The sequence below is a fragment of the Lutjanus erythropterus genome, unplaced genomic scaffold (genome assembly GCF_056507025.1).
Source record: "Lutjanus erythropterus isolate fLutEry1 unplaced genomic scaffold, fLutEry1.hap2 Scaffold_155, whole genome shotgun sequence".
Classification (NCBI taxonomy): domain Eukaryota; kingdom Metazoa; phylum Chordata; class Actinopteri; order Lutjaniformes; family Lutjanidae; genus Lutjanus; species Lutjanus erythropterus.
In genome coordinates this window covers 1055062-1065000 of record NW_028146632.1, presented here as the reverse complement: position 1 = coordinate 1065000, position 9939 = coordinate 1055062, and positions in this window count along the sequence as shown.

Genomic DNA, 9939 nt, shown 5'->3' with positions numbered 1-9939 from the left:
ACAACAACAACAACCACAATAACAACAACAGCTCAGGAGCCTCCTCCACCTCCACAACAACAACAACAACAACAACAACAACAACAACAAAAACAACAACAACAGCAGCAGTTCAGGAGCCTCCTCCTCCTCCTCCTCGTCCTCCTCCTCGTCCTCCTCCTCCTCCTCCTCCTCCTCAACAATAACAGCAACAGCAACAGCAGCAGCAGCTCAGGAGCCTCGTCCTCTACAGCAACAGCAACAACAACAAGAAAAACAAAAACAACAACAAAAACAAAAACAAAAACAACAACAACAACAACAGCAGCAGTTCAGGAGCCTCCTCCTCCTCCTGCTCCTCATCATCGTCATCATCATCAACAGCAGCAGCAGCAGCAGGAGCTCAGGAGCCTCATCCTCCTCATCATCACCATCAACATCATCATCAGCAGCAGCAGCTCAGGAGCCTCATCATCCTCCTCCTCCTCATCAACAACATCATCATCATCCTCAGCAGCAGTTCAGGGGCCTCCTCCTCCTCCCTCTCCTCCTCATCAACAATATCATCATCATCAGCAGCAGCTCAAGAGCCTCTTCTTCCTCCTCCTCCTCCTCCTCCTCCTCCTCCTCATCAACATCATCAGCAGCAGCAGCAGCTCAGGAGCCTCCTCCTCCTCCTCCTCCTCCTACTCCTCCTCCTCCTCCTCCTCCTCCTCATCATCATCATCATCATCATCATCAACAATATCACCATCAGCAGCAGCTCAGGAGCCTCATCCTCCTCCCCCTCCTCCTCATCATCATCATCATCATCATCAACAAAATCATCATCAGCAGCAGCAGCTCAGGAGCCTCATCATCATCATCATCATCATCATCATCATTGTAGTGGAAATTCTGAAGAATGGTTCACTCAGACACTGAAGAATGACCAGATGACTTACACAATGAATATATATATATATATATACATATAGCTTCATTATACATATATATATATATACATATATATATATATATATATATACATATATATATATATATGTATAATGAAGCTCGATCGTGGAGAATTCAGATTAGCAATTTGGAATTTTGGAATTTGGAATTTGACAGGCCTCCATGTATGGGCCTCATGTGTCTATCTATGTGTACACAAATTCTATTGGGCATAAGTGCAAAACAATAAGCTATGCACCTCTTTGCTCTAAATCACTGTATCTGTCGGCCTTGCTCATGTATTGTGCCCTGATAGAGAATGTGGAGACAGTCTGTCTGCCCGATAAGCCATAACCTTGGGACCTCAGGAGAAAGTATCTGGGGGATGCACTACTCTCCTACTTGTGCAGCTGTGGACTGTAGTTGTGCAGAGTGACCAACTACTAGTGTGCCTGTTCAGGTTAGATGACCTATGACTGGACCCTTCACGACTGCATTGTCACCCATATAAAGAGAGACTCGGAACATTCTAAGAGCTAGTGAGGCAAGTGAGGCAAATTCCACAACAATCATCGTCATCATCATCATCATCATCATCATCATCAACAAAATCATCGTCATCATCAGCAGCAGCTCAGGAGCCTCATCATCCTCCTCCTCCGCATCAACAACATCATCATCAGCAGCAGCAGCAGCTCAGGAGCCTCATCATCCTCCTCCTTCTCCTCCTCCTCTTCATCAACAACATCATCATCATCATCATCAGGAGGTCAGGAGCCTCCTCCTCCTCCTCCTCTTCCTCCTCCTCCTCATAAACAACATCATCAACATCATCAGCAGCAGCTCAGGATCCTCATCATCCACCTCTTCTTCCTCCTCCTCCTCCTCCTCCTCCTGCTCCTCCTCCTCATCAACAACATCGTCCTCTTCCTCCTGCTCCTCATCATCATCATCATCATCATCATCAACAACAACATCATCAGCAGCAGCTCAGGATCCTCATCATCCACCTCTTCCTCCTCCTCCTCCTCCTCCTCCTGCTCCTCCTCCTCATCAACAACATCGTCATCATCAGCAGCAGCTCATCATACTCCTCCTCCTCCTCCTACTCCTACTCCTCCTCATCATCAACAACATCATCATCATCATCAGGAGTCTCCTCCTCCTCCTCCTCCTCCTCATCATCATCATCATCAACAAAATCATCGTCAGCAGCAGCTCAGGAGCCTCATCATACTCCTCCTCTGCATCAACATCATCAGCAGCAGCAGCAGCTCAGGAGCCTCACCATCCTCCTCCTCCTCCTCCTCATCAACAACATCATCATCATCAGCAGCCTCAGGAGCCTCCTCCTCCTCCTCCTTCTCCCCCTCCTCCTCATCAACATCATCAGCAGCAGCAGCTCAGGAGCCGCCTCCTCCTCCTCCTCCTCCTCATCCTCCTCCTCATCCTCATCATCCTCATCATCATCAACAATATCATCATCAGCAGCAGCTCAGGAGCCTCCTCCTCCTCCTCCTCCTCCTCCTCCTCCTCCTCCTCCTGGCTCTTCTCTCTTGTAGTCGCCTCCTCAGCTCAGGAGCCTCCTCTTCTGTCTCTTGGTAAAGTATACCGATGGTGGCAGCTAACATTGGTCCATCCCTGATATAAATAGTTATTTTATCTTAAGTCTTTACTTTTTAAATCCAGTGTGAGACTCAAATAAAAGCCATTGCCAGAGATTTTCCTGCCATTGGCTCGTGATGTACAGAACATTCAAGGCTTGTGTTAATTAAAAACACTTCAGAAAACAAACAGTAGTAAATTGAAAAGAGGTTTTTGTTGCTTCCTCATAATAAATAGACATTTCATTGTTAGTGTAGCAGCTAAGCTTAGGATATGTTGTGGAAAAAGTGTTTTGGAGCACTGTAGGCAGCGTCTGTGTGGGGGTTATTGTACAGTACCAGCAAGAACACATCGTCTCAAACTGTCAGCACCATTCTGTGTGCTCATGTCCTTGTGAGTTCATTCTTCCAAGCTTGAAGTGTCTCTCTAGGAACACAAGTCCATACTTTACACTCTTGGGTTTGAGAAAGGCCTTGGGTGTCATTTCTCTCAATGGCAGCGATTATGAATATATTCTGTTCAGTGTTCTCTCTTGAAGGGAGAGTTCACACCAAAATCAAAAATACACATTTTTCCCTGGCCTGTAGTTCTGTTTATCCATCTAGATTTTTTTGACATGAGTTGGCAAGTTTTGGAGATATTGACCATAGGAATGTCTTGTGGTGATCAATAGCACCAAAAAAGATGTTGCTCAGATGTTGGTGGACAGGTTTTCAGAAGACAAAGGTGGTCATCTCCATTTGCCTCAGGAGCGAATGCACAATGCACACAACCAAATGCAGAAATGTGAAAGAACATCCGTCTAAACTCTAGCTACCACAAACAACTTGGTTACAGTTGGACGTTATATGACAGGTTCACATGCTTTTCAAGTGTGTCCTAAAACAAAAGTCCCATTTCCACCAAGAGTAACAATTTGAAAGTAATGTGTCTGAAATGTCAAAGAGCTCTTACTGTAAACCAAGTCCTGTCCAGTCCACATGCATCTTTTCAACTTGTGAAGCTGTGTGTGTCTTGAGTCTTCTAAAGGCTGACTGTTATATGTGTCCTAGACAGGTTCTAGAATGTTGATACGTCCTCAAAGACACAAAAGAATTCTGTGATGTCACACTGACACACACACACACACACACACACACACACACACACACACACACACAGAAGTGAACACATCAGAATGTTAGGTGGCTGTGACGTCATCAAAGGGAATGTCATGACGTCACGGACCCTGTCAGTGTTAGGTTATAACCCTAGCACCATGTCATTATCATACCTCCACTGGTTTTCGGGGGATAACTTTTGAAAGGATCGTGGTAGAGACTTGAAACCAAGCTCTGCACCCCCATTTTCGGACATTCTGGATCCAACGGTACCACCATCCAGTCTCTACAAGGTCGGGAAGTGGGTCAACCAAAACCTCAAGCACTCTGGTTCATACCTCGACGGGTTTTTGTGGAATAACTTTTGAAGGGAATGTGGTACAGACTTGAAAGCAGGCTCTGAACCCCCATAACTTTGTCTGCACACACACACCCACACACATACACACACACACACACACACAAACACACACACACATACAGACACACACACACAGAAGTGAACACATCAGAATGTTAGGTGGCTGTGACGTCATCAAAGGGAATGTGATGACGTCATGGACCCTGTGCTTTGATCTAGCATGGGCTCTGTGATGCCATTAGTGTTAGGTTATAACCCTAGCACCATGTCATTATCATACCTCCACTGGTTTTCGGGGGATAACTATTGAAAGGATGGTGGTAGAGACTTGAAACCAAGCTCTGCACCCACATTTTCGGACATTCCGGATCCAACGTTGCCAACCTCAAGTCTCTACGATGTCGGGAAGTGGGTCAACCAGAACCTCGAGGACTCTGGTGCATACCTCGACTGGTTTCGGGGGCTAACTTTTGAAAGGATGGTGGTAGAGACGTGAAACTTAGCTCTGCACCCCCATTTTTGGACATTCCGGATCCAACGGTGCCACCATCGAGTTACTACGATGTTGGGAAGTGGGTCAACCAGAACCTTGAGGACTCTGGTGCATACCTTTACTGGTTTCGGGGGATAACTTTTGAAGGGATGGTGGTAGAGACTTGAAACCAAGCTCTGAACCCCCATTTTCAGACATTCCGGATCCAATGGTTCCAACGTCGAGTTACTACGATGTTGGGAAATGGGTCAACCAGAACCTTGAGGACCCTGGTGCATACCTCGATGGGTTTTCGGAGGATAATGTTTGAAGGAAAGGTGGTAGAGACTTGAAACTAAGCTCTGCACCCCCATTTTTGGACATTCTGGATCCAAGGGTACCACCATCGAGTCTCTACGAGGTAAACCACAGTTGTATTTACTGGTTATCCCTAAATATGGCGCTAAAGACCACGAAACAGAAATTCATCCTTTCAAAGCAATGTACAGTTGGATTAAAACTACCAACTGTAATTCATTGTAGGCCGCCAGAAATGTTGCTGCGGGCCGCCATTGGCCGGGGGGCCGCACTTTGAGAATTTATGCGCTAGAGGGTTGGGCTTCAGCATGCCGGACGGTTGGGTCTTTGTGAGTCTTCTGTTAGTGTTCGATGCCACTCGGAGATCGAACCGGAGTTTTTTCTGCATTAAAGGGTCTTGAGGCTAGATGTTGGGTTCATGAGCCTTTACATATTGGGAAGCTGGTCTCGAGTGACTACTTGAAATTTGGGGGCAATTTTTGGGTCCGTCCTCACGTGGTAGATATACAAGCCATGTGTCCTGGGACCACCATATATGTTAGTTTTTACAAAAGCTACTGCAAGTCAGTACACTGATATTTGGCTGAACAGGCCTCGGTCATATACTTGCAAAGTCTGCTAGTCATATGTTGCAAAGACTGGCCAATGGATTGTTAAACTTCGTAGGTCTTAGTCAGTGGGCTGATGGCCATTGCTGTTCACTGGTCAGGTTTAGCCATAGATGAGGATTTTTAAAAAGCTTTGGCTACAAAGTAGTTGACCTGGGTGGGACCCTAAATTGAACCACCATGGTCTGGGGCCCCTACATGACCTCTTAAAAGGACTAGCCTTGGGGAAGATGCAAGAGGGTTGGGATTCAGAATGCTGTACGATAGAGTATCTGTGAGTCTTCTGTTAACGTTTGATGCCACTTGGAGGTCAACTTAGAGTTGATGTTTTTTGGGTTTTTTTGTTACATGAAAGGCTCTCAAGGGTAGATGTTGGGTTTGTTGTCCTTCACATACTGAGAAGTTGGTCTTCAAAGACCTCCTGAAATTTGGGTCCAGTTTGGGTCCCTTTCTTTTTTTGATAGATGGAGTAACCATTGGACCTAATGTTCAGGTAGACTTCAACTTTGTAACAAAAGTGAGTGCAAGTCAGCACACCGATATTTGGCTGAATCGGCCTCAGTCATGCACTTGCGCAGTCTGTTAGTAACAGTCTGCAGATACTGGCTAATGGCTTATTGAGCTTCTTAAACCCCTGCCTGTGGGATGATGGCCTTTGCTGACCTCTGGCCAATTGTCGCTATTCATGAAGGGGTAAATAAAGATATTTGCTACAAAGTAGCGTTGGATGACCTGCGCTGGACACTAAATTGAAAGACTATGGTTCAAGGCCACTACAAGACCCCTGAAAGAGACTAGCCTTGGGGAAGACACTAGAGGGTTGGGCTTCAGAATGCCGGACGGTAGGGTCTCTGCGAATCTTCTGTTAGTGTTCGATGCCACTTGGAGATCGACTCAGAGTTTTTTCTGCATTAAAGGCTCTTGAGGCTAGATGTTGGGTTCATCCATCCATCCATCTTATCTATGGCTAAACCTGACCAGGGAACAGCAATGGCCATCAGCCCACTGACTAAGACCTACGAAGTTGAACAAGCCATTGGCCAGTCTTTGCAACATATGACTAGCAGACTTTGCAAGTACATGACCGAGGCCTGTTCAGCCAAATATGAGTGTACTGACTTGCAGTAGCTTTTGTTAAAACTAACGTATATGGTGGCCCTAGTTCACCTGACTCGTATATCTACCACGTGAGGATGTGCCAAGCCACTGCTACTGACTTCCTATTTCCTGTCACGTACTGAATGTGTGGGTCAAATTTTGTCCCTATGAATCAAGTGGAATTGCCCCAAAACGCTCCTCAATGCTCAGAGTTCCACTTCCAAATTTCAATCTATTCAGCTGGGTGTGACTCCAAATCTTCATCTATTTACATTCTAATTCTTAATTAATGCTTCCAAATGTATTTCAGCACACTTGACCCTCCATAAAACATGTAAACTTACCTAAATAAGTTTCTGCAAGTTTGGTCACAGTGTTTTGCAAAATTTGCACTTCAATCAAAAATTGACTCACCATGCCTTCCAACTGCCAAGCCACTGCTACTGACTTCCTACTTTCTGTCACGTACTGAATGTGTGGGTCAAATTTTGTCCCTATCCATCAAGAGGAATTGCCCCAGCAGTCAGGGAGTTTAAAGCCAGGTGGCCTGCATTCTTTCATACTGATGAGGTAAACACATGCTTGCCTTTTCCCCTCTCCTTATTATGCAATTTCAGTGTGCAGCTGTTAAAATGTAAAGTCTGATAAGGTAAAACAAAAGATGACCAACATTTGGAGAGAGACAAATCTCCTATAGAGGAAGCAGTTCTTTATTTTGGCCACTTGGGGGCAGAAGATGGCATGCTACTCTTCTAACTTCTACCAGATAAATGCTGAATTCCAGCAGATTACAACACTTCCACTTGAGACAAACTTCTTGGTACAGTTGGACAATATTTTACCCCAGCTGACATCTGTTTTCCAGAAGAAGGGAGATGTTTCTGGCTAGAAACTACCTGTAAATTTATGTATACGATGTTATGGAATTTTTTTTCATACATACTGTGACGACCCTGTTCAGTTACGACCCTGTTCAGTTTCTCCTGCCTGTGTCTCACCATGCTCTCTCTTTCAGGGAGTTGCCTGGTAGGCGGGGCTGAGGGGGAGTGCCTGCTGGCACCTGCCCTTGTGGGCTGGACCAGGCAAGGTTATAAAGGACCTCCCATTTGGTCACACTGTCTCTCTCTCAGCCGGGCCTGCTGCATCCTCGTCAGCCTGCTACTTTTGTTTGGTTTGTTGCACCCTACAACACACTATACACCATTTTTACACCCATCCATACATTACTAACATGACTGATAACTTTCTTATAGACACATCCCATAAGTTGTTTACTTTGTTCATTTGTTTTTTAGTTAAATAAAAACAACCTTCATAAGTTATATCTGTGTGTGGCCTCCCTTTTGTTGCCAGCCTTGAGCCAGCTGGTAACAAATGGGGGCTCGTCCGGGATAGTGCTGGGAATCTGGTAAATGTAAAGTTTGTTGAGGGAGTGTTTCACACAGATTTTGGGTTGCTCTGGTATTTCTAGGGACTTTGCTGCTTGACGGTTTGTATTCTTGTAAGCATATTGCTCCATAAGTTTTAGAGCATGTTTTCTTGTTCTCTCAGTAGGATTTGAGGGCTGGTAAGTTATTTGGAACCCTTATTCCTGATAGGCATAAGCAATGTGGGGCCCTGGCTGTCTCCATTGATGTTTTTTGTTTTAGTTTATTATTTTTGTGCAACAAGTGGTTAGAGCATTGCTCGGGGGCACTTCCAGGACTGTCCAGGTGATTTTCAGCATGCTGGAGGTTAACCGGGTCGCTGGGCGTTGTGTTTAATTCATCCTGCCACAAACTTGCATGAAGTCTAGGGTTGAGTGAGTCAGCTAGTATTGGTTAGGCAGTTAGCCAGAGGGATGGGGTTCCATATTCAAAGCAGCTCTTAGTCCTGTTGTGCAGTGGTGGAGAACTTTGTCTTTGCTTCTGGTTTTGGTCTATCTGTGGAAGGATTGAAATAGGTTCAGTGCAGGGAAGAGGAAAAAACACCCCCAGGTGGTAAAACTGCAAAATGGCTTCAGTTGAAGATTTTGTTCAAGCTCCATGTGAAGATTTGCTCAACTCTTACAAAAAAGATCAGCTCGTTCAAGTAGCTGAGTATTATAGCGTTGAGGTTTCTAAGAAGATGAATAAAGAGGAGTTGCTGGCCACGTTAAAGGCCCAATTGGTGGAGCTGAATATTTTGTCTCCTTCAGTGGAGGGTGCAGGTGCCTCAGTAAAAGCGTCTAGCTTGTCTGATGTAGCTTCTGCTAGGGTCAGTGTGTCAGGTAAAGTGTTGGCTCCTGTTTTGACTGGGCTTGGGACTGGCCTGACATTTGAACAACAGAAAGCGCTCCTTTTGCTACAACTCCAGCAGGAACAAAAGAATGTTCTGGAGGTAGAAAAGTTGAGACATGAGGCCCGACTTCGGGAAACTGAATTAGCCCATGCCCAGGCAACACAAAAGCTACAGTTGGAGCGTTACAAGTTGGATCTTATAAGTGAAGGCAAGCTTCAGGCTGAGCCAAAGATGGATGAGTCATTTTCACATGCTCCTCCCACTCCGTCTTTTGATGTTGCTGCCAACTTGCGGTTAGTTCCAAAGTTTAATGAACAAGACCCTGATATTTTCTTCGTGTTGTTTGAGCGTTTAGCTGATGCACGTAATTGGTCTGATGCTGAGCGTACTCTGCTGCTTCAATGTGTGCTCACAGGTAAGGCCCAGGAGGCTTTATCAGTCTTGAGTGTTACAGATAGTGGTAGCTATCAGTTGTCTAAAGCTGCTGTACTTAAGGCATTTGAGCTGGTACCGGAAGCTTATCGTCAACGTTTCAGATCAGCTAGGAAAGAGAAGCAGACGTACACTGAATTTGCTCGCAATCTAGCCACTCATTTCAATCGCTGGTGTGTTGCTTCTGAGGTAGAAACCTTGAAGGATTTGCAGGGACTGATTTTGCTTGAGCAGTTCAAAAATACTCTGCCTGACCGTGTTGTTACTTACTTGAATGAACAGAAAGTAGGCGAGTTGTCAGATGCTGCTAAACTGGCCGATGAGTTTGTCTTGACTCATAAAAGTTTTTTTGGTGAGACCCGTGGTCGTGGCAACTCTGGCTGTAGGGATAGCAATGTGGGGGCTTTCCCCAGCAAGTCACTGACAGAAGGAACAGATAAGTTTTTGGGTAGAACAGATTGTAGTTTCCGTGGGAAACTGGACCCCAACCGTGTCTGTAACTACTGTTTTGGTAAGGGGCACTGGCGAAATGAGTGTTCGGTCTTAAAGAAAAAAGCAAAGCCTGGTTATATTCCCGCAAAATCCTCTGGGGCTGCAGCATCTCTGCGTGCAGAGGAAAGAGGACGTGCCGTTGCTGCTGTGCAGGCGCACACAAATCCCTCTTCTTTAGAGTTTGCGTTCGAGGTTCCTGTGGTGGAGCAAGAACAAGTAAATCATTCAGCTAATGAGATTGATCCTGCTTATGCTGCATTTGTGTCAGATGGTTATGTT